The sequence below is a fragment of the Notamacropus eugenii genome, chromosome 1 (assembly GCF_028372415.1).
Source record: "Notamacropus eugenii isolate mMacEug1 chromosome 1, mMacEug1.pri_v2, whole genome shotgun sequence".
Taxonomy (NCBI): Eukaryota; Metazoa; Chordata; class Mammalia; order Diprotodontia; family Macropodidae; genus Notamacropus; species Notamacropus eugenii.
Window position 1 is genome coordinate 45,099,569 of NC_092872.1, and position 25,170 is coordinate 45,124,738.

At 39.2% G+C, this 25,170-nt stretch overlaps 1 long non-coding RNA gene across 1 annotated transcript; it reads left to right on the forward strand.

The window, feature by feature from the left end:
• Positions 1-24,672, forward strand: LOC140497275 (uncharacterized). Its single transcript, XR_011964599.1, has 2 exons — positions 1-91; positions 24,461-24,672. It is a non-coding gene; the product is annotated as an uncharacterized lncRNA (long non-coding RNA).
• Positions 24,673-25,170: the final 498 nt, after the last annotated feature.

Sequence of the window (25,170 nt, forward strand, 5' to 3'; positions counted from 1 at the left end):
AGGGGCATATGTGTGTTTGGGGTGGAGAATGGTGGCCCATCTCCCACAATGGAACAGGAGCTGAGATAGCCATCTATGCACCTGCTTAAAGGTCAGAGAAACCTTCAGATGAGATCCCCTGGACTCTGTTCTGAATAATTTCTGAATACCCTATATAGTATATATTTTGTATGCTATTACCCTCTTCCTTAGACTAGTGATCCAAATGTCTGCAACGCTTTAAACTTTACAAAGCACTTTCCTCATGAAAATGGATCATACGAATATTACTATCATTTCACAGATGAGAGACAGAGGGCAGAGAGACAGATAGATAGACTCAGAGAGAGACAAAGACAGAGAGACATAAAGAGATTTGGTCAATAAGACTTGTGTCTAGCTGTGCCTTTGTCTCTTCCCCAGTTGATTTAAAACTCCCTTGTTCTGTGCTACCATCCCCAAATGCCCAGTTCTCTATCTGGGTTCATCTAAAATACAAATTTAAGCCAAGTCTTTAAATTCCTAATGATAATGTAGGTTATTCCCTATCAGTTAAAATTTTTTTATTACAACCAGGACCTTCAATGCCATCACACAGATTTGTAAATTTCCTGTATTGCCTTCCTTCTATCCTTCATACCTTAGTAGATGCTTCCATCAATTACTGGGGCCAAAGTGATGCTCCCCCTTCAAACCAAGCTGTGTCAGTCTTTGAGAGAAAGCCAAAGATTCCATTGTTAGGCCCAGACTCAAAGCCGCTACAGGTTGGGAAACACCTAGCAGTATTTACATTTTGCTAGCTAATCTTTGAGGGTCCAAGCTTACCTCTATAAAACAATGAACTATCAGAAGAGGAATTTAGTAGAAGAGAGAGTTGATGAACACTTTGGGAACATCAAATACTCTTCAGAGGAAAAAACTTATTTGGACCTCTTTTGGAAACTCCCAAACACACCAATGGGTAAAGAAACTCCACCTAGGAAAATATCACTTTTCTTTGGGGAACTGAGAGTGGTGAGAGGGGTATGTATGAACCTGGGAAGGTGTTCAGTTTTAGGATCCTATAAAGAGCTTAACTCATGACACATTCATGAATGTTTGAAGGCCCCACTCTTTCTTTCTACTCAGAGTTGCTTTATTTTTAAAACCTGTGGATTTAACTGACATCCGGTTGTTTGGTCAGCTGAATGAATACATTTGCATCATAGAACATTGTCATTGGTTTTAAAGGTCATCTGTTCCAGATCTGATTTTTATCCTTTGTCACTAGACTAGTCCCTGAGTATCCCTGAGATTGTCTCTTTTCATCCCCTCCAGGACAGATCCCCTGGGTGTCCCCTAGCTTCCCTAGGAAAGTGGATCCTTGAATTTAGTTCTTAACTCCTTTACCTTAAGGCTCTTGGTGCCCTCATCCACAGTAAGTTTTAGTAGAGATCATGAGATCTGGGCAAGGACTGGACCATTTCATTTTTGATATTTGAGTGCAGAGAAGGAGTTCTCCTCATCATAAAGGGATTCTTTTTTTTTTTTTTATTTTGTAATGTTTAACAATCACTGCCATACAATTGTGATTTTATCCCCCCCACCTACCCCCCACTCCCCCCCTCCCTCCCCACAACTGCATACAATTCTGTATAGATTCTACATATACTTTCCTATTGAGTATATTTTCACTATAGTCATGCTATGTAGTCAGACTAAGATAAATGAAAGAAATCGTATAACAAATCAGAACATGATACACAAACACATACACATACACAAACATGATCTGCTACAATATGTGAGTGACTTCCATATTTCTCTCTCTGAGTGTGGCAGGCATTTTGCCTTGAGATCCTCCATTGGGATTTTTTTTTTTTTTTGGTAAGAAGTTCTTGTGTTATTACAAAAATCTAAGTCTACCAGAAAAAACTCTCACACACTGTGGTTGTTGCTGTGCATAAAGTTCTCCTGGTTCTGCTCCTTTCACTCAGCATCAGGTCATATAAGTCCTTCCAGGCCTCTCTGAAGTCTTCTTGTTCATCATTTCTTATGGCACAATAGTACTCCATTACATTCATATACCATAATTTATTCAGCCATTCCCCAATTGATGGACATCCCCTTGACTTCCAGTTTTTGGCAACTACATAGAGTGCTGCTATAAATATTTTTGTACATGTGGGGCCCTTTCCCATTTTTATGATCTCTTGGGGATATAGTCCTAGTAGCGATATTGCTGGGTCAAAGGGTATGCACATTTTTGTAGCCCTTTGGGCATAGTTCCAAATTGCTCTCCAGAATGGTTGGATGCGCTTGCAGCTCCACCAACAATGAATTAGTGTTCCAACTCTCCCACATCCTCTCCAGCATTTATCATTTTCTTGTTCTGTCATGTTTGCCAATCTTATAGGTGTGATGTGGTACCTCAGAGTTGTTTTGATTTGCATCTCTCTAACCAATAGTGATTTAGAGCATTTTTTCATATGATTATAGATAGCCTTAACCTCTTCCTCTGAAAATTGCCCGTTCATATCCTTTGACCATTTATCAATTGGGGAATGACTTGTATGATTATACATTTGGATCAGTTCTCTATATATTCTAGAAATGAGGCCTTTATCCCCGAGCTTAGCTGTAAAAATTCTTTCCCAATTTACTACATCCCTCCGGATTTTGGTTGCATTGGGTTTGGTTGTGCAAAAACTTCTCAGTTTAATGTAATCAAAGTTACCCATTTTGCATTTCATAATGCATTCTATCTCTCCTTTAGTAAAGAATTCTTCCCTTCTCCATAGATCTGATAAATACACTATTCCTTGCTTCTCCAGTTTATTCATGGTATCAATCTTTATACCTAAATCATGTACCCATTTGGACTTTATTCTTGTGTACGGTGTCAGGTATGGGTCTATGCCTAATTTCCACCACACTGTTATCCAGTTTTCCCAGCAATTTTTGTCAAACAATGAGTTCTTATCCCAGAAGCTGGGGCATAAAGGGATTCTGAAAAACAGCAAGAAGTCTTGTTCCCACAGGCACAGTCCTTTATTTCTAATTCCCCCAATTCCCTGCCTTATTGCTCAGTGAGTCAGCACCCCTCTGTCCTTGGAAATCATAACATTTCAGTGTAAAAGATACAATCCCATGGGAGAATAGTCTTTGATCCCATAGCAGATGGAACAGGACATGTCTATAGGACATGTGCAACCCTATATGCCTCTCCTTGTCTCATAATGGGGCTCCGTATCAAAGAGGATTGGCCACTGATCCGAGAAGAACTGACCATTAAACAGATCTTAAAAGGAGTGACCCCCATCTGCTACTCTCTCTTCCTATCTACTGAACATGTGAAGACTGCACCAGCCTGTCTCAGACTTCCTGCAAAGGGAAGAAGGGTCTTTTTTCCACCCCCTACCCCACTGCCCCAAGGAAGTCTGCTTGAACTTGGCAGAAAAGGCCTCTGTTGCCTCGATGAGCCTGTGCCTTGACCCCAGGTCCTTGACTGCTTCTTCTACTTCATGCTTCTTTCTTCAAGCAAAGGTGAAAAAGAAGACCCCAAGATGGATGTTTCCAGCCTTGAAATGCACTTGTGACTTTGAGGACTTAGGAGCTCCAGGGCTGTTCAGTTGAAACTGAATGGCCGCAAGAAAAGTTTTCTACAAACACCCTTTCCAGAAAAGTTGACCCCAAGTCATGCTCTAGTTTGCCAGGAGATACAATAGAGCCTAAAGGAAGTTGTTTGAATAGCATGGAGCCAATGGGAAGATGAAACAGCTATTCAGCCATCCCATTAAGCGTCTCATGTCTTAATGTTTAGGTATCAACCACATGGGAGAGTGTTATAGGAGTTGTAAGTTACTATTCCACATTGTAAGCTTTTGTCCAAGCTTGTGCAATGGGGGCTTGTCTGGACACACCCAGATCTCCTAACATGGATGCTCTCCACACCCCTACCAGTGTGTAGAGATAGCCTCCAATAGTTTACTGCATAACTAGAACAGGTACCATCTAAAACTGGCCAGACGAAGATAGTTGCTTGTTTTCTGCCTTTCACTCTTTCTCGAATTTCATTTTCCTGAACTCCCTCTCTGGTGAGCTCTTTCTGGCTGTATCCAGAGGGTGAAGATCACTGTTGACAAACAGCAAGGGGTGGAGAGAGGTCTCTCTTTCTTAACTGTGCCTCCAAGAAATGGGCCTGGGAGTGTTTGTTTGTGTTCTGAGTCATTGGTCCTTCTCAGTTTCAGGAGCCACTGGCTGACCTGAGTTTGAGACTTTGGAGCCAAGATTACAGGAAGAATCTTGGTGCAATGAATCAGCCCAGTGAGGAAGCCCTGAGAAACTAGGGAGCTTGGGACTCGAACCCACTTGGAATTGGGACTGTGTGCTCTATAGGAACTGAACTAAGCTATGATTTCCTCTCCCTCCCCAGAGACTGAGAGAGTATCTGAGGGGGGTTTGCATATTTGCAATTCAACATTTGAAGTAAATATTCTTTTATAAATGCTTATTTAATGTTAATAGTTAAATGGAACTGGTTGAACGAGGATGCAGGGGGCAACTCCTACACTTGAGGGAATAATGCCATTGGTTGGGTCTGGAGCCATTGTCAGAGAGATTAGATAACCCCAAATGCCTTCAGGGAACCAGAGAACCCTGAGGAAGGGGAGCAAAAAAACATACTTGACTCCAAGCCTTGCGGGCTGGGTAGTCAGTGTTAGCCATCCTTAGGAGTGTTTTGTGTTCTGCTCATTTCTTTTATTCAGAGGAAATAAATAATTATCCTATATCTGGGGCAGCTAGGTGCCCCAGTGGATAGAGTTGCAAGTCTGGAGTGAGAAAGAGTCATCTTCCTGCATTCAAATTCAGCCTCAGACACTTACTAGCTATGTGACCCTAAGCAAGTCACTTCACCCCGTTTACCTCAGTTTTCTCATCTGTAAAATTAGCTGGAAAAGAAAATGGCAAACCACTCCAGTACCTTTGCCAAGAAAACCCCAAATGGGGTCATGAAGAGTCAGATATGACTGAGAAATGACTGAAAATATCTGATTTACACTGTACATTGTGTACCTTTCTACTCTTTTTTGGGAAGATGTTAACATAAGCAGTTAACAGTTAATACTAAGCTTTCAGTATTTCCCCCCAAGGATCCTGAGTGGGGACAGGAAAAGACCAGGTTCCTCCAGGATGAAATCTGGTCCATGTGAACTCAGAGCCAGAGCCCCTTAGTGGAAGGGAAAGGGTGCTCCAGCCTGACCTGAGCCAGCCTCAGTCTATTTTTCCATTACTTCTAGCTCAGAAGAAAGTGCTTTGGAAAATCTTGACGTGCTATGTTAATATGAATTTCTTCTTCTTCTTCTTCTTCTTCTTCTTCTTCTTCTTCTTCTTCTTCTTCTTCTTCTTCTTCTTCTTCTTCTTCTTCTTCTTCTTCTTCTTCTTCTTCTTCTTCTTCTTCTTCTTCTTCTGTACCTCCTCCTCCTCCTCCTTCCTATTTTGCAGTCCAACTCCCCTACTGTCCTTCAGCCCTTAACAAGTGGTCATCCACCCTATTTAAATACAATCCAATCTCCTTATAGATTACTCTAATTCTTTAAAAGATCTTTTTTCTTCATGGTGAACTCAGCCTCTGTTTCCCAGCACTAGTTTCATTTGAGTCCCAGCTCTGTCACTAACTTGCCATGTCATCTTAGACAAGTCACTTCCCCTCTTGAGGTCTCAGTTTCAACCTCTCTAAAATGAGGTTAGATTAGATCAGAGACTCTTAACCTTTCTTGAGCCCTGAGGTCTTTTGGCTGTCTGATGAAGCCTGTGGGGTTTTTTTTCTTAGAATGTTTTTTAATTCATAAAATAAAAATGTGTGGGATTATAAGGGAAACAGAGTTACCAAAGGAAATTATAAGGAAATATAGTTACCAAAATATTTAAGATTTCACAGATTCCCATAAACCTATCCACAATCCCCTTAGTCATCCATGGACTCCAGGCTCATAAACTTTGAACTGGATCATCTCTAACCTATCTTCCAGTTCTGGCATATTTTATCTTCTAAGGTCCTGTCCTACTGTAGGTTCTCTAAATCCAAGCGTCCTGATTCCCAGCTCATGCCTCCTTATGAAAAATGACTAACATGATCAGGCCACAAGTGAAGGCGACTTTACCACCATCATCCTCCCCACCCCCAAATCAAAACAATTCATTGAAAAGAGGAAACTTTTTGTTCTCAAAATAGTATATGTCTGTGTTATTGTAAATTAGAAGTGTTCTCACTTAGGTGGCCACCCTGTGGAACTGAAAGTATATTTTTAATTTTCAGTTATAATTATTGCCACCTGTGGCCCACATTGCACTTCAATTCCAAACATTTACTAAGTGCCTACCATGGGCTCCCTAACCCTACATTTCTCTGATTCTATGGGTAGTTCTCTGAGTTTTTGGTATACAGCAAGGCACTATATTGACTGAGGTGATGCTCCCTGGTTTTCATCTATTTCCAGATGCATCTGGAGAGTTAAAAGGCAAAGATTTGCTAACAGGATAGTACTCCCTGACTATCAATGTGTTTTCATAATTAAGAAGAAACCAATGGAATGCCTCCCTCTCAGATCATAATGCAATAAAAATTATATGCAATAAAAGGCCATGGGAAGATAGACCAAAAATTAATTGGAAACTAAATAATCTAATCCTAAAAAATGAGTGGGTTAAACAACAAATCATAGAAACAATCAACAACTTCATTCAAGAGAATGACAATAATGAGACAACCTACCAAATCTGATGGGATACTGCAAAAGCAGTTCTTAGGGGAAGTTTTATATCTTTGAATGCCTACATGAATAAAATAGAGAAAGAGGAGATCAAAGAATTGGGCATGCAGCTGAAAAAACTAGAAAAAGAACAAATTGAAAATCCCCAAGTAAATATCAAATTAGAAATACTGAAAACCAAAGGAGAGATTAATAAAATTGAAATTAAGAAAACTATTGAACTAATAAATAAAACTAAGAATTGGTTTTTAAAAAACAACAAAATTGATAAACCTTTGGTCAATTTGATTTAAAAAAAGAATGAATAAAACTAAATTACCAATATCAAAAATGAAAAGGGTGAACTCATCTCCAGTGAGGAGGAAATTAAAACAACAATTAGAAATTACTTTGTCCAACTGTATGTCCATAAATTTGACAATCTAAATGAGAAGCATGGTTATTTTAAAAAATATAAATTGCCCATTTTAAAAGAAGAGGAAGTTGAATACTTAAATAACCCCATCTCAGAAAAAGAAATTGAACAAGCCATCAACGAACTCCCTAGGAAAATATCTCCAGGGCAAGATGGATTTACAAATGAATTCTATCAAACATTTAAAGAACAATTAATTCCAACACTATATACATTATTTGGGAAAATTGGGGAAGAAGGGGTCCTCCCAAATTTTTTTATGATACAAATATGGTTTTGATACCTAAACCAGAAAGACCCAAACTGAGAAAGCAAATTATAGACCAATTTCTCTAATGAATATAAATGCAAACATTTTAAATAACATTTTAGCAAAAAGAATATAGCAACTTATCATTATCATAATACATTATGATCAGGTAGAATTTATACCAAGAATGCAGGGTTGTTCAATATTAGGAAAACTATTAGCATTATTGATCATATCAACAACAAAATTAACAGAAACCACATGATTATCCCAATAGATGCCAAAAAAAGCTTATGACAAAATACAGCACTCATTCCTATTGAAAACACTGAAGAGCATAGGAATAAACAGAGCTTTCCATAAAATAATAAGCAGTATCTACCAAAAACCTTCAGCAAGCATTATATGAAATGGGGATAAGCTAGATGCATTTCCAATAAGATCAGGGGTGAAACAAGGATGTCCATCATCACTATTATTATTCAATATGTAATAGAAATGCTAGCTGTAGCAATAATAGAAGAAAAAGAAATTGAAGGAATTAGAAAAGGCAAAGAAGAAACTAAGTTATCACTCTTTGCAGATGACATGATGATATACTTGGAGAATCCCAGAGAACCAAGTTAAAAATTACTTGAAATAATAAACAATTTTGGCAAAGTTGCAGGTTACAAATAAACCCACATAAATCTTCTGCATTTCTATATATCACTAACAATGCCCAACAGCAAGAGATAGAAAGAGAAATACCATTTAAAGCTAGGGTAGACACTACAAAATATTTGAGAGTCTACCTGCCAAAACAAACCCAGGGACTATATGAACACAATTACAAAACACTTTTTGCAGAAATAAAGTCAGATCTAAGTAAGTGGAAAACACCAGTTGCTCATGGGTAGGCCGAGTCAATATAATAAAAATGACAATTCTACCTAAATAATTTGCTTATTCAGTGCCATACCAATCAAACTATCAGATAGTTATTTTCTAGAGCTAGAAAAAATAATAACAAAATTCATCTGGAAGAACAAAAGGTCCAGAATGTCAAGGGAACTAATGAAAAGGAATGCCAGGGAAGGTGACCTAGCTCTACCAGATCTCAAATTGTATTATAAAGCAACAATTATCAAAACCACTTGGTACTGGCTAAGAAACAGAGGGGTAGACCAGTGGAATAGGTTAGGTACTCAAGACATAGTAGTCAATAAATATAGCAATCTACAATTTGATAAACCCAAGCACCCCAATTTCTGGGATAAGAACTCACTGTTTGACAAAAATTGCTGAGAAAACTGGGTAACAGTGTGGTAGAAACTAGGCATTGACCAATGCCTGACACTGTACAGAAGAGTAAAGTCCAAATGAGTACATGATCTAGGTACAAAGACTGACTATACACAAATTAGTGGAGCAAGGAATAGTATATTTATCAGATTTATGGAGAATGGAAGAATTTTTGACTAAACAAGAGACAGAAAATATTAAAAGGACAAAATGGATAATTTTGATTACATTAAATTGAAAAGTTTTTGCACAATCAAACCAATGCTATCAAGGATAGGAGGAAAGCAGAAAACTGGGAAAGAATTTTTGCAACTAGTGTCTGTGATAAAGACCTCATTTATAAAATATATAGAGAACAGAGTCAAATGTACAAGAACACAAGTCATTCCCCAACTGATAAATGGTCAAAGAATATGAGCAGGGAATTTTCAAAGGAAGAAATTAAAGATATCTATAGTCATATGAAAAAATGCTCTAAATCACTATTGATTAGAGAGATGCAAATCAAAACAACTCTGAGATACTACATCACACCTATAGATTGGCTAACATGACAGAACTGGAGGATGATAAATGTTGAAGAGGATATGGGCGAGTTGGAACGCCAATTCATTGTTGGTAGAACTGTGAGTTGATCTAGCTATTCTGGAGAGCAATTTGGAAGTACGCCCAAAGGGCTACAAAAATGTACATACCCTTTGACCCAGCAATACCGCTTCTAGGACTGTATCCCCAAGAGATCATAAAAAGGGGAAAGGGTCCCACATGTACAAAAATAATTATAGCAACTCTCTTTGTTGTGGCCCAAAACTGGAAATCAAGGGGATGCCTATCAATTGGGCAAAGGCTGAATAAATTGTGGTATATGAATGTCATGGAATACTATTGTGCTATAACAAATGATGAACAGGAAGACTTCAGAGAGACCTGGAAGGACTTATATGAACTGATGCTGAGTGAAAGGAGCAGAACCAGGAGAACTTTGTACACAGCAATAACCATAGTGTGCAAAGAATTTTTCTGGTAGACGTAGCCCTTCACAGCAACACAAGAACCTAAAAAATTCCCAATGGATTCTTGAGGCAAAATGCCCTCCACATCCAGAGAAAGAACTATGGACTTGGACCGCAGAATGAAGCAGATTATTTTCTCTTGTGTTATGTTTTGGTTTGTTTTATGATTTGTTCCATTCATTTTAATTCTTCTATGCAACGTAACTAAGGTAAATATGTATTTAATAGGAATGTATGTGTAGAAACTATATAAAATTGTATGCTGTCTCAGGAGGAAGTGGGGAGGTAGGGAGGAAGGAGGGGGAGGGAGGGGAAAAAATCAAAGATATAAGGAAATGATTGTAGAGCACCAAAAACAAATAAAAAAAAATAATTATTGCTGTCAAAAAACAGAAGAAACTAATGAACCAGTTTGAGCTGGTAATCCCCACTTTTTTCTTCTGAAATGTTTAAATAAAAACACAAAAATATTCTCCAAATCTTGAACTGAATTCATTTTTCATGTGATTTGAGTCCATGTCTGAAAGCATCACTTTCCCCTAGGTCTGAGGGGCCTGCTGTGGGCCCCCAAACCTTTTGGCACACTCGGAGAGAAGCAGATCTCCAGAGGAAAGATGACAACCCTCAGATCAGAAGTCCAGTCCCCTGCTCTGGAAAGGTTCTCTTTACCCACAGAATCAGAGAATTACAGTGTTGAAAATGCATCTCAAGGCTGTCTTATCTCATTTAAACCTAGCCAAGAATCCCCTCTAAGATATAACAATGACAGTTAGCATTTATATAGCATTTTACAAATATTATCTAATTCGATTCTCACAACAACTCTGGGAGGTAGCTGCTATCATTATCTCCATTTTACAGATGGAGAAATGGAGCCAGACAGAGGTTAAATGATTTACCCAGGGTCAAGCAGCTAGTAAGTGTCTGAACCCAGGATTTGAATCCAGGGTTTCCTTACTCCAGATCTAGCACTCTATCTACTGCACTACCTTATCTGATAATAGAGTCATTTGGCTGTCACATGGAGACTTCTAGTAAGGGGGAACCCACTGTCTCCAGAAGTGTCCCACTACATTTTGGTACAGCTAGAAATGTTAAAAAGTGTTCCTTATATCCAACCCAAATCTACCTGTAAACTAGGTTTAGCCCAGAAAACTCAGTGGAGCAAGTGATGAGGGATATAACAGAGAGTTTGGGAGAGAAGAGACTTTCTTCTTCCTTCCCATTTTGAGAGAAGACCCACTTAGTTCTAGACTCTTCAGGGAGAAACCTAGAGAGAGACAGAGAGACAGAGAGAGACAGAGAGAGAGAGAAAGAGAGAGACAGAGAGAGAGAGAAAGAGAGAGACAGAGAGACAAAGAGAGATAGAGACAGAGACAGAGAGACAGACAGAGACAGACAGAGAGAGAGAGAGAGATGCAGGGGAAGAGAGAGAAAGACAGACAGACAGACTTTGGGAGGCAGACATGTAGGGAAAAGCTGGCTTTCAACATGTCCCTTATTTCCAAACTCTCTCTCTATGGATCTCTTCCTGGCAAGAATCTAGAGTCAAGTGTGTCCTCTCTCAAAACAGGAAGGAAGCAAAATGTTCCTCCAAGGGATATTGAGAAGCTGAAATGAGGTAATGGATAGAAATCATTTTGTAAACCTTAAAGCACCATATAAATTTGTTGTTGTTGTTGTCATTACTATTGGTTGATGGTCATGGGGCTTCCAGTCTGGTGATGACTTAATTTCCTGAACCTTTATTGTTGAGTTCAAGCAATGTTGATAGAGCAATACAGCGGTGTGCTAATAAATGTTTAACCACTAGGCTGGGGTGAGGGGTGAGTGAGAGGCTGATGTATACATACTTTTAAGTTTAGTCTTAATTTTAAGTTTTAAAATTTAAACTTTAAGTTTAATCTGCATTATTCAAAATTTCTCAAGTTTAGACAGTCAGCAAAACAATAAATCAACTCCTGATATTTCTGAAGTATAAATGCTTACACTGAAAATTTAACAATCAACTCTGTAAGCCAGTTAGAGCTGGCTCCAGTACATCCATAGTCTCTCCTATTCCGAGCTCTTGTATTAATTCTGCCTGTCATGAAACATTGCCATCATTCCACCACTGAGGAGAAAAATATCTGAAAATTAAACTATCTATAGTATTCCCCTAACTTCCTGGTGTAGTATCTCTGTGTGAATCTCTGCCAATCTCTTTACGAATCTGTGATTTCCTAAGATATGGGTATTCCCTCTTCAGATACAGATGACAACTTATTCACACCTTATCCTATGAGAATTTTGCCCATCTTCTTGATTATGATAGTCACAAAGACTCTGTCCAATGTGCTGGAAACATGCTTCTTGGGTTTGTTTGTTTGTTTTTACATTTTGTGTGCACCAGTACAATACTCAAACTGACTATCTGTTATATGGGACTATGCCGCTCTTTTCTATTTATCTTCTGTTACCTTCCTTTGCTAACATTTCATCATATCATTTGGAAATCTGAGCTGGTTGGCAAGTTCCTCGAGCAGTCACAAATAGCTCCCCCTTTTCCTTCTTATTGGAATTGTTTTATTTTGTGTCTTCAGAATTTCATTCTTGAGAGTTTCCTACTTTTTTCAGATGACTTTTCCTGTGGAATTTTAGGTCACAAGACCTTAATAATTTTTCTCCAAATCCTTTGAAATCTGTCTTCCCTGAATCAAGGGAAAATCACATGAATCGCGTGTCAAACCACACCTGGTTTTCTTTCTCTCTTCTACCAAAAACAGAATGGTCACTTCCCTCCAAGTTCCCAATGATTTCTACTTCAGCATTTAGTTTCTTCTCGTTGGTGAAAATCAGGTTGAAAATAGTGACTCCTTTCCTCACTTCCCCAGTCAATCCATCAACAAATATTTATTAAGTACCTACTGTGTTCCAGACACTGTGCTAAGCCTGGGGATACAAAGAAAGACAAAAATAATCCTGGATCTTAAGGAACTCACAGTCTAATGAGAGAGATAACATGCAAACAATGATGTACAAAGAAGATATAGACACCATAAACTAGATCTCTAGTTTGCCTTGCAAATGAAAAGCTGAAATCATGGTTTGCCACTTCCTTTCTTCCATTTTGTCTGGAATTACTGGGGATCTCTACTACTATTCTCCTTCCTATGTTGTAGCTAGTTTTTATTTTTATCAAGTTTGGTTCTTGAACTATATTATTCTTTCTTTTTCCTTTTCAGTTTAAAGACTAGATTCAGTTTAAGGATTAGATTCCCAAAATTTCAGGCAAATATATTTTTTAAATAAATTTTTATTGATCTTTTCATTTTTCCTCTGGTAATCCTTTTTCTCTTCCTTCCCAGAGAGCCATCCCATATAACAAAGATTTTTTTTCGAAGAAAAAGGGAAAGAAGAGAAAAAAAGTCAATAAAATTGATCAATACATCAAAAAAACAAACCCTGAAAACATATGTAAAATTCCATACCCAGAGTCCCCCTCATCTCTACAAAGTAGACGAAGATATCTTCTAATACCTGATATATATGCATGTGTCCATTCATCCTTCGTTACCAAAGAAGACCATGTCATCAGAGAAATGATGACATGGCTTGCACTTGACTTTGAGTGAGGGAGGGCTGTGCAGGTCATCAGCCTCACTTCTCCTCCAGAGCCATCTGAATCCAATGACCAGACATTCATCAGGATGACTGGAGATGACCCAGGATGAGGCAGTTGGGGTTAAGTGACTTGCCCAAGGTCACACAGCTAGTGAGTGTCAAGTGTCTGAGGTGAGATTTGAATTCAGGTCCTCCTGACTCCTGCACTGGTGCCCTATCCACTGCACCACCTAGCTGTCCTATATGCATGTACATATATATGTACACACATATGTATACACACACATACATACATGTATACATACACACATATATAATCCTTATTCAGAGCATTTTATCCCTAGTCAAGAGCATTTAATTCTTATGCTTTTAATCTTTGCTGCTAAAATGTATATCCCATTTTCAGACATCTTTGGGTAGTCTATCATATTTCACATCTACCTTTCTTCTGTGAATGAATAACAGTGTGTTGGAGATGTCCATGCCCCTAAAGTCTTCAATGTCTTCACCAGAACTTCATAATCCCTAGCAATGTGTTCAAGGTTCCTTTTAGCATTAATATTTGTCTCCACATGAATTACCAGAAAGGGTAACAGTCATCAGACTTGATGAGTCTTGGAAGGATGCCCGTAGTACTTGACACATGCCACATAAAGAAGCAAAGTCCTCTCTGCGAATACTGTCAGTTGTATTATTTGTTATAATAGCTACTTTGTGCACCTCCTCAGACAGGTCAAATACTACAACTAATTATAATAGCAAGTAGATAAATAGCATTTTAAGATTTGTAAAAATCTTTGAAATGCTATCTTATTTGATCCTTGCAATAACCCTGTGAGTTAGAAGCTATTGTCTACTGATTATATAGATCTTCATCTACATTATATATACATATACATATACACATACACACATATATGCATACACCCACCTATATCTATATATACACAGAGATTATACATTATTCAAATGAGGGAACTGAGGCTAAGAGATTCAGTGACTCACCCACTGTCACAGCCTAAAAAGTTCCTGAGTCAAGCTTTGAACTTGTGTCTTCCTGACTCACGGTCCAACACTCTACCCACTACACTACCTGGCTGTCTCTAGGCTACCCATCTCAATTCTTCTTCCTTTGACACCAGATGAGTTTTCCCTCTTTCCTCCTGAGGACACGTCCATTCACCTCTTCATTCCTTGGAGTCCAAGCAGCTGCTTCCATTTCAGGGAGTCCAACTCTCTCTCTTCAGAAGAGCCTCATAGCCTCTACAAAGCTCTGTTGTCTGGTTCTTCTTTTTCTCCTTTAGGTCACATTCTTCCACTCTGCAACATCCTCACACAAGACAGGATTCTCTTCTGCTGCTCGGGATCCTCTTCACCTTTCTTGTCTTTACCTTAAAGTCCATCCAGTTTTGCAAGTAATTTGCAAGCTTTGCAATTCCTAGGTCTTAAAGAATGGACAGACATTCCCAAAAGCTCTTTTACCTTCATCATTTGCAGCTTTCATACCAGCTCTCCAAGTTCTGTCCTTTAGGGAAAGGCCCAGGGAGTCTAACCTTGCTACCATCACATGACAGCCCTTTGTCCATCCTCATCTCATAGAATCCTTCTCTTCCTTCAAGACACAGCTCAAGTATTTCTTTTCAGTTCCCTTTCTTACTCTCTGTCAGTCTTACTTCCTTCCTTATTTTTTTGTTGTCGTTGTCCAGTCATTTCAGTCATGTCTGACTCTTCATGACCCCATTTTGGGGTTTTCTTGGCAAAGATACCAGAGTGGTTTGCCATTTCCTTCTCCAGGTAATTTGGCAGATGAGGAAACTGAGGCAAATAGAGTAAAGTGACTTTCCCAGGAACATATAGCTAGTAAGTGTCTGAAGCCAGATTTGAACATGTGAAGATGAGTCTTTCCTGATTCTAAGCCCAGTGCCACCTAACTGCCCGCCTTATAGTTAGTTATCTTTATTCACTTTACATTTATTTGTTTTACAATTTTTCCTTATTTGCTAAAATGACATTCTATGTCCCCCAATAAAACGTCTGCTTCTTGAGAGTTGGGATTGTTTTCTTTTAATCTTTGTATTGGAAGAGCCTGGTCCAGTGCCTAGACACCTAGAAAACACTTAAATGTTTATTGATTGATACATTAATAAACATGTGAACAGAGCTATCATGTATTTCCATTAATCCATTAGAAAAAACCCATTTTCTTGATGAGTCTTGGTTCTATATCACAGTCATTTCCAGCTCTACATGCCCCATCTCAGTGACAAGATCAATTAGCATAGATCAGTCTAAGAGCATCTGTGATATTCTGTATCTATAATCTGCCACCTCTTCAAGGAAAGGAAGAGGATGCATGTCCTGATCACTTCTCTCTGGCATTCTAGCCCGTTCATGTCTGTCCTTCACCAAACTAAACATTCCTAGCACCCTTTGCTAGTCTCCACTTTGAGGAATGTGCCCCCAATCTGACAAAGGGAAAATTTTCCTGAATCAACTCCAGGATTCAAGATGAGGACTTTCTCAGGCTCTCTGGGGGGAAAATAGCACACAGTAAAATCAAACCCAATTTCCCTTCTGCCTCCCCCTTCTTTCTTTCTTTTTCCTTCTCTTTCCTTTCCTAATTCTTCTCTTTTGTATCTCTTTCTTCCTCTCCTTTAATTCCACCTTCCATTTCCTCTCACATTTGAAAAAAAAGTGAACCTCAGTGGCTTTAGTGGATTGCAACCACAATTTTTTATCAATTTCCAATTGGCTTTGCAAAGAGCTGGATTTGGAGTCCAGGGTTTGATTCCCATTTCTGCTTCTCCCTTCCTGTGTTGCTGATCTGAGCCTTAGTTTCCTCATTTTTATTAAAAAAAATTAATTTTGGGGGGGTTGGAGTAAGAGCTTTTGGTGATTTCTTCCAGGCACAAATCTGTGATCCTATGACAAGATGGCTTTTGGGGTCCCTCTAACTCTGAGATCCCATCATTTTATAAATGAAACTCTAGATGATGATAAGGTGTATGTGATAACATCAACAAAAAATACAAAAGAGGCCTGGTCCGGGTAGGATTCAGGAGACTCAAAGTCAAGCTCCAAACCTCCCTCTGTGACACTGGGAGAGTCCTTTCCTTCTCTGGGCCTCATCTTCACTATCTGCAAAATGAGGAGATTGAACTAAATAGTCTAAAGACCTAGGGAGTTGTTCTTTATAATTTATCTGTAGTTGGGGTGTGACATAAGGAAAGGGTTTCTTTCCATACTAGTGGAAAGAGAACTTGACTCGGCATCAAGACCTGGATATGAATCACAGCTCTGCTCCTTAAAGCCTGGGTGACTTCAAGCAGCCCAGTTTACCCTTCTGGATTTCTGTTTCTTCAACTGTAAAATCAGGAGAGGTTCTGTGCCCCTGAAGGACTTGGCCTGGATGAGCTCCTAACCTCTCTTCCAGCTCTAAATTCTGCTGAAGTCCCCAATCCTCTTCCAAGCATTTTTGTGATTCAGATCTTGGAAGTTAGTACTACTTCAGATGCAAGAGAGAGATAGACCCAAGTCTGGATATCTTTTATTTTTCTGTTAAAATTCTGAAACCTCCAGTAAGGAGGGGGCCCTTATATAACCTGCCCTAGTAGTGGGGAAATGGGGAGGCACACAAGGGTTTAGGTCTTAAGAGCATGAGTCCTGGTCTCTTCTTGGAACTTCGGCTAGGATTTTCCCACACTCTGCTGTGGTTTTATCTCTGAAGTGGGGGAGGGGAAAGAAGGGAAGGGTGGGAGAGCTATGGGAATGGGTGCTGAAGCAATGAACAGGAAATGAGAAAAGGGTAGAAATTGGGTTTCCTCAGCATTTTGGTATCGTTTATGAATTTGTTCATCCTAGCCACAACTGTAGTAGAATCTTAGAATCTCAGGCCCAGAAAATCGTGGATCCTAGAATGCCAGAACTTGAAAGGACCTTAGAGCCCTAGTAGTCTCTAAACTAAAGACCAGAGAAGGAAAGGGACTCATTCCAGGTCACGTAGTTAGGCAGTGACAGAGCTGGGATTCAAATCCAGGCCATTTCCAGCCCAGTCCAGCTTTCTCGTGATCATTATTAAAATATCTCCCCTCCCCCTCCCCATTGTCTTCACCCTGTCTTCTCTAGTTTTTTTTTTTTTAATTCAAGTTATTTTTAAATCTTCCCTCTTGAAATCAACTAATACCCCTGTGTTGACAACTTCTGAATCTCTAGGCCTTACCTTTTTCCAGTGCCCTTCAGTCTCACATGTCCAATTGCCTTCTGGACATCTCCATCTAGCCCCCTGTTACCTAAAATTCAGCATATCACAAGATTGAAATCATTAGTGGGCAACATGTTCTCTCCTTGGGCCTTAGTTTCCACTATAAAAGGAAGAGGTTGGTTCTTTGGTTCTAAGGTGCTTTGAATCCTCAGCTAGCCTGGTCTATATATATGATTTTAGCACTCATTGATGTAGAGAGATCACTAGACTTTATGGAGGCTTTCTAGTATAAAACTGTCAACAGCTGTGTGACCTTATAGAAATGGTTTTCCTTCTCTGAGTCTCAGATTAGATGATCTATGAAGTTCTTTTAAGCTCTAACATTCTATAATCAGTTTTTAATTTTTATGATCTAATAATCTATATGTTATTGCCTTCTACTAATTTCCTACTTGGATGACTGAGCATGGCATAGAGGTGCTGCATGGCTCTTTTCTTTTAAAAAAATGTGTGTGTATGTGTATATATAATATATACATATATATATGTATATATACACATACATACATATACACATTATATATATACATATATATCCATACCCTTTAAAAATAATCACAGTCATTTCTGGATATGCCTTCCCCCTCCTTATCTTCTCTATCCTAACCTCCTCCTACCTTCCCTTGAAAAAACAGAAAAACAGATAAGCCAAACCAACCAACTCAATGACTGTGCTCTGTTCCATACCAATAGTCTCCCACCTCCCCCACTGAAATGACAAAATTTCATTTCTTCCTCTCTTCTCCAGAGTTTAAATGTGATTCTGGATTCTTCCAAGTTGTGCCTAGCAGAGAACAACCTCGAGTCTAGTGGATCCTACCAAGTTGGAAGGGCTGTGAATATGATCAGGCAGCAGATTATATATATAGGAAGTTTGAGCTCCAGCCTACCTAGAACTTAGAGGAACAGAGAGACCCAGATCAGTTGAGCCACAAGGTCAACCACAGTTTTCTCAAGGTCATCAATAGTTTCTTTAATATTTCAAATAATAGTAATTATCAGTATATAGCACCTTAAGGTTTGTAAAACACTTTTTACCTGTGTTATCTCATTTTGTCCTCAAAACATCCCTATAAGGTAGGTGCTAGTATTATTCTCATTTTCCAAGTGAGGCTGACTGAGGTTAATTGACTTGCTCCAGAATCTAATTTGAGTCAGGATTTGAATTCAGAATTTCCTTACTCAAGTGCAGAACTCTATCTGTCATATCACTGAGTGTCTAGGATCCGTGATTAGTAGGTGTGAGTGAGTCAACAGGGAGACAGATGGAAACTCTGCCATGTTGTATGCTAGGAGCCGGGACCCACATATTACTTTGTTGGCCCCTCCCTAATGCAATTATTTTATCATATCCTGTCTGATCAGTAATTGCATGTAAGCTACTAAACTGTTAGTACCATGAGGGTAAGGATTATGTCACATCTAAATTTTACATGTTGCCTAGCACCTAACACAATGTTGTGCAGAACAGAGGTAATAGTAGAAGTAGTAACTATTTGTTGAATTGAATTGAAAGAGAGAAGCTAATGGGGACATACTGGCTCTTTATTGCTCCAAGGATCTGTGCAAATGGAATACAATCCCTACCCTCATGAATATTGTTTTGTAATTTACACAAACGCTGTTAATGATTACATGCTTTCTCTGGTAACTGCTTTAGAGAAACACACCAAAGAGCTCTGTGAAGTTGGGGAGGGGATCACAAATGACAGAGGGGATTTTTGAAGAAAGCTGCATTTGAATTGGGCTTGAAAGGATGAGGAGGATTTCAACAGGTAGAGAAAGGAAGGGAGGGCACCCTTGATGTAGGGAACAAGATAAGCAAAGACAAGAGACAGACACTACACAGCATCTTCAGGGGATGGCAAATGGTCCAGTTTGGTTGAGTGAGGAGCACATAAAATGTAGTTATATGAAATAAGACTGACTCAGATCCTGAAGGGTTTTCAATGCTAGCTGGGCAATTTATACTCTCCTGGCCTGGCAATAGGAAACCAGTCAAGATAAGATGCTTAAGTTCAATGCCAGATCCTGTACCCATTTGGTCACCTGACTTCTTTGTGCTTCTCTACAAAAATAGTTATTAGTCATTACATTGGTTTTTTCACCCTGACTTCCAGCCTACTTAGAAAAGTTACATTACTGAAACTTACGTTTGTTCATTCATGTCTTATCCTTCATGACCCTCTTTGGTGTTTACTTGGCAAAGACACTGAATGGTTTTCCATTTCCTTCTCCAGCTCATTTTACAGATGAGGAAATTGAGGCAAACAGGGTTAAGTGAGTTGTCCAAGGTCACACAGTTAGAAGTATGTGAGGCCAAATTTAAACATGAAGATGAGTCTTCCTGATTCTAAGGCTCTAACCCACTGTGCCACCTAGCTGCTCCTGAGTGGCTGAGTAGCTAAGTAGCAGCCTCCATTCTGGCTTGTCTTCCCAGCAGTGTTAATCAGTCTGTTGGGAGTCAACCAGTCTGCTGCATGTACTTTGACCCCATCTCCTAACAGTCAAAGTTAGTCAGCACATAGTCTCAGCACACATGCTCACTTACCTTTCTCCTCCTTTGAAACGTGAGCTTACAGGTTGTGGATATATCAGGATTGTCTGGCTCATGCTATGGAAATTGTCAATAGTTGTCCAATGCCTAGTTGACTTGGTGGTCATCCCATCTACGTGTTTCTGTCTTGGTATTTTTTAATAAGCTCCTTTTAATTTTCTCATCCTGATCTTTGCCTCTTTAATCAGGGCAAAGGGCAAACATGGGATTTTCACTTTAACAACACCTCCTCTCTGGACCTATTTCCTCATCTATAAAATGAGAGAACTAACTTCTACTGTTCCTATTCTGTAAGATTGTTGTAAGGATAAAAATCATAACTGTGAAAGTTCAACGCTTTGCACCAATGGAATTGTGGCTTTGTAATGCCCTGCCTGACTTTTCCCTCCCTTCTGTCATCTAATGACTCTAGAGGAGAGAGAACCCATCTTATACAATCTCCTGTCTCTGTCCCCTCAGTCTGTCCTGCATAGGACTTCTGGGATGATCTTTCTTATGTAATATATAATATTATATTTTTACATGTATGTATATATTATGTATAATATTGTATCATATATTTTATATAATGTAATGTAATAGATAATATAGATGATATAATATAATTAATATACTATGATGTGATATAATATGATATGATATGATATAATATAATATATAATTGATATATAATCTGATCATGGCATTCCTTATGTCAAAGTCCTGCATGATTTGCTTTTGCCTGTAGGTTGAAGTTTATCTCTTCTGCCTGGTATTCAAGGTCCATTCAAGACACTGGAAGCCTGTTTCTATCCTTCCTTTGGGGCCTTACTTCCTATCACTCCTCTCACCACACCTACTCTCCCAAACAACCTCAAGCATGCCTTGACCTCTCCAGTCCACTTCCAACATAACTTCCAATTTTCCAACTGTTTCCCCACACTGTTTCTGTTGCTTAGAATGTCCTTCTCTTTACTTGTTGAATACATATCCTCTAAAGTCAAACTCAAATATCACCTCCTCCAAAAAGCCTTTCCTAGTAGAACTTAATAGTACTTTGACATTTCTTAATGCACTTATCATATCAAATTGTAGATTATTGTTATTTCTGTAAATCCCATCTAATCTAAACTGTATATCTTGCCCTGCTGCCTAGCGCAGACAGACCTGTTTACTCTGGTCACTTAATGAATGTCTATTCGATGAATGTAGAAACATCTGTCCAATGAATAAGACCTTCCTTGTCTGGGGATTCCTTTCCTTCCCCATTTTCTTTCCTTCGTAGAATCATAGAATTAAAACTAGAATGGACCTTAGAAGTCAATTAGTTCAATCACCTCTTTCATATATGAAGTAACTGAGGTCCAGAGACTTATGGCCCAATGTCATATAGACCATAATGGGAGAGCCAAGATTTAGACCCAAGTCTTCTGATTAAATCCTGAGTCATCTCAGGCTGCACACCACCCTTCACCTTACCTCTAGGGTGGTTTCCAAACCCCCAGGCAATGTTTTAATGACTGAGACTGTGCCAATGGGTCCCTGGTTGGAGGAGAGGGTGAGGTACAAGAAGAGGAAAGAAGGTTAGGGTGGAAAAGGTGGGAAGAAAAAGGGAGAGGAGAAGAAGAAAAGGAAGGTGAACAGAGGACAAGGAAGAATGAGAAAAGAAGGGATAGAGGAAGAAGGGAGTGAAAAGGAGGAGAAAAAGGAAAAGTGAAGGAGAAGAACAAAGGAAAGAAAGGGGTGGGGAAAGTTCCTAGCCCTTTCCCAGCCCCATCCATGTAAATAGCCATTGTTGCACTCTGGTGGCTCTTTCCCATATAGGTTCTCTCTGCCTTCCCCCAAAAGCACAAGAGCCCATTCCAGTTCTGTATCCCTAAGGAAGGAGCAGGGTCCAGCATCTGGCAGAAAAGGCCCAGCCTAAGCATTGGGGAATCTTATGAAGGAATCACTGGGCACTGAAAGTATTTCAGAAAAGTAATAAAATCAGTTCATTGCATGCCAGTGTTTTCTGCAAATTAATTCCATTTGTTTGTTTAATGAGGGAGAAAGAAGGCAGAGATCTCTATTTGAAAGATGACAAAGCTGAGGCTTAAAAAGCAAAGTCTGGGGCTTGAACCCTCATCTCCTGACCCTTTTTATTTTAAAACTATTCTTTTTGATACTCGAAGTATTTTGAATTTGATACTCTGCTGTGTGACCTTGGGAAAATCATTCCTTCTAAGGTTGAATCTTCCATCTCTGAGATGAATGGCTGATCTTAGTGATGTCCTGAGCGTCTTCTGGCTCTTACAGTCTATATTCTAAGGTCCCTTCCAACTCTAACATTCTATTTTCTGTGTTCTATGTCCAGTTCTAACACCCTCTATTCTAAAGTCTCTTCTGACTGTAAAATTCTAAAATTTAGTGGAAAAGATGGAATGAAGGGTTTATGATTCTAAATGTAAGAATAATAGTAGCAGTTTGCAAAGTTTTTTACAAATATCTAACTTGATCCTTTTACAAGTGAGGAAGCCGAGGCAGATAGACTTGAGGCAAGTGATTTACCCACAAAACTGAAGCTGGATTTGAACTCAGGTATTCCTGATTCCAGGACCAGTATCTCCCTACTGTTTTCATCCACAAAATCCAGGGTTTGGGCTAGGCAATGTATCAGGTCTTTTTCAACTGTAAATCTGTGGTCTTATGAGATCCTTGGGTAGGGGGTAAGCCCTATGAAACATCTAGGGCTGATGCATCCTCAGGAGGCCAGGGAGATCCTGAGAAGACTGTTATGTAGGGCTATAATGAACCCAGAGGATTCAACCAAAGTGATCCCCATTGCTCAAGAAGGGATAAGACTTTGTCAACCTGCTGTGGTGGAAAGAACACCAGACCAGGGTTCAATCATAGCTCTGCTACTTACTACTAGATGTATGACTATATGATCTTGGATAAGTCCCGAAATTTCTGTAAAATGGGGTCCATGTATCTATGACCTTCCCCAGAGGACTCTAGTCCAGAACTCAGGAGACTTGAAGGATTGGATTGAGGGGGAGGTATCCCCAAATTTTGTCAATCAGATGAGCCAAGACAGGGAGAGAAGACCAACAGTCCAAGTCACTGGCTTTCTTCTCAAAGGTACTTCCTCCCCATCACCTCACAGGGGCACCAGAGACACAACTAGAAGGAGAAGTACTGAGGTCTAGAGAGTGGCTGAAATAGGCCAGGCCCAGCCTTCAAAGAATGACCTTCCTCAAATCTTGAATATGGCCAGGGCAAAACCTGGTCAGGGCAGAAACTCCACATTCACCAATCTACTTCTTTTAAGAAAATGTCCAACTCCTTTGATCAATACAATGATCCAAAATAATTGCAAAGGACTCATGGGGAAAAAATGCTTTCCATCTTCAGAGAGAGAACTGATGAACTCTGAGTACAAATTGAAATAGAATTTTCTCATTCTCCTTACTTTTCTTGCTTTTTTTGAAATATGGTTAATATGGAATTTTGTTTCACATGCATAACTGATATCATACTGCTTGCCTTCTCAGTGGGTGGGGAAGGAGAGGGGAAAGAAGGAGAGAATTTGGAACTCAAAATTTAAAAAGAAAAGAATTTTAGGAAATAAATAAATAATTGTCTTTTTTTTTTTAATGCCAAAGAATCCTCATCATGTGAAAGAGCATAGACATGGAAGAAACACAGAATGAATATTGGCATAAAAGGAACATTAAATGAATATGAAAATGAAATGGGTACTGAAGAAATTTGGATATAGAAAGAAAGCAACAAGAATTGATCAAGTACCTACTATGTGCTTGGTACTGTGCTAGACACTGGGGACACATGGGATAGTGCCTGCCCTAAGGGAACTTATATTCTAGAGGATATGGATATGAAAGGAGCACAGGAATGTAGATAAGAAAGATGTGGGAAGATGAGAGAATCATAGAATTTAGAGAAGACCCTAAAGATTGTCTAATGACTAAGTCAACCCTTTCATCTTACAGAGTGGGAAACTGAGTCCAGAGAAAAATGACCTGCCCAAACTTGCACAAATAACACAGCTGGGATTTGAACCCAGGACTTCTGACTTCCTATGCAAGGTTACAAGTCCTAAGTAGGAGAACCTCTCTGAGTCTCAGTTTCCTGATCTATTACACAAGGGAATTGGACAAGTTGACCTCTGAGGTCTCTTCCAACTCTAAACGTGTATGACCTGATGTATTTATGAGAAGTGATGTGTAATGTGAATAAAATGATGGGTAAAGGGCAAGTGTAATGTTTTGTAAACCGAGCGGTTGATATCGTGGTTAATTGTAGAGGAAGGTTGGAGTGACTGGGACTTTCTGATATGCTTCTTGACCTTTTCTTTTTCTGTGCAGTGTGGTCCAGTGAGAAAAAAATAAGAAAACAAAAACATGACATTTGGAACCTGAATTTGAATCCAAGGAAGAAGTAAACTTACTACTGATGTGATCTTCTATCAAGCACACCCATTTTTTGAGCCTCAGTTGGGTAATACAAAGGCCCCTTTCAGCTTTGAACCTATCACCCTATGATCCTATGAAATAAGATTAAAACTCATATCCTCCGATTCCAAGTCTGGCACTCTCTCCTTACTCAGGAAGATAAACTTTAGTATTGTGACCCTGGGGCTGGTCCTACCCATTAGAGGAATAGGTGGTAGGCTACTGGGCAAAAGTAGAGGGATATCTGACCCAGAAACTCTCCCTTGCGATCAAAGACACTTTTTTGGGGGCATAGACAATAAGAATAGACACTGTCTCCAGAAGGCTCCTGAAAAATTTGACATATAATAATCACTGCTACTAGCTACAGAGCAGTTTTCAGCTTCTAGTTTCCAGTTTCCAGACTGCTTTTATATTCATTAGCGCATTTGATCCTCACAGCTGTCCTGATGCAGATGGGACAGAAATTATCATCTCCACTGAACAGATGAGGAAACCAAGACCCATTCTAGCATTTTTAATATCTAATTTTTATTGATGTTTTTGTCTTTATGTCACTTCCAGTTTCATGAATATATGAATATGTATACATACACACATCGAGACAAGCATTTACAAAGTTC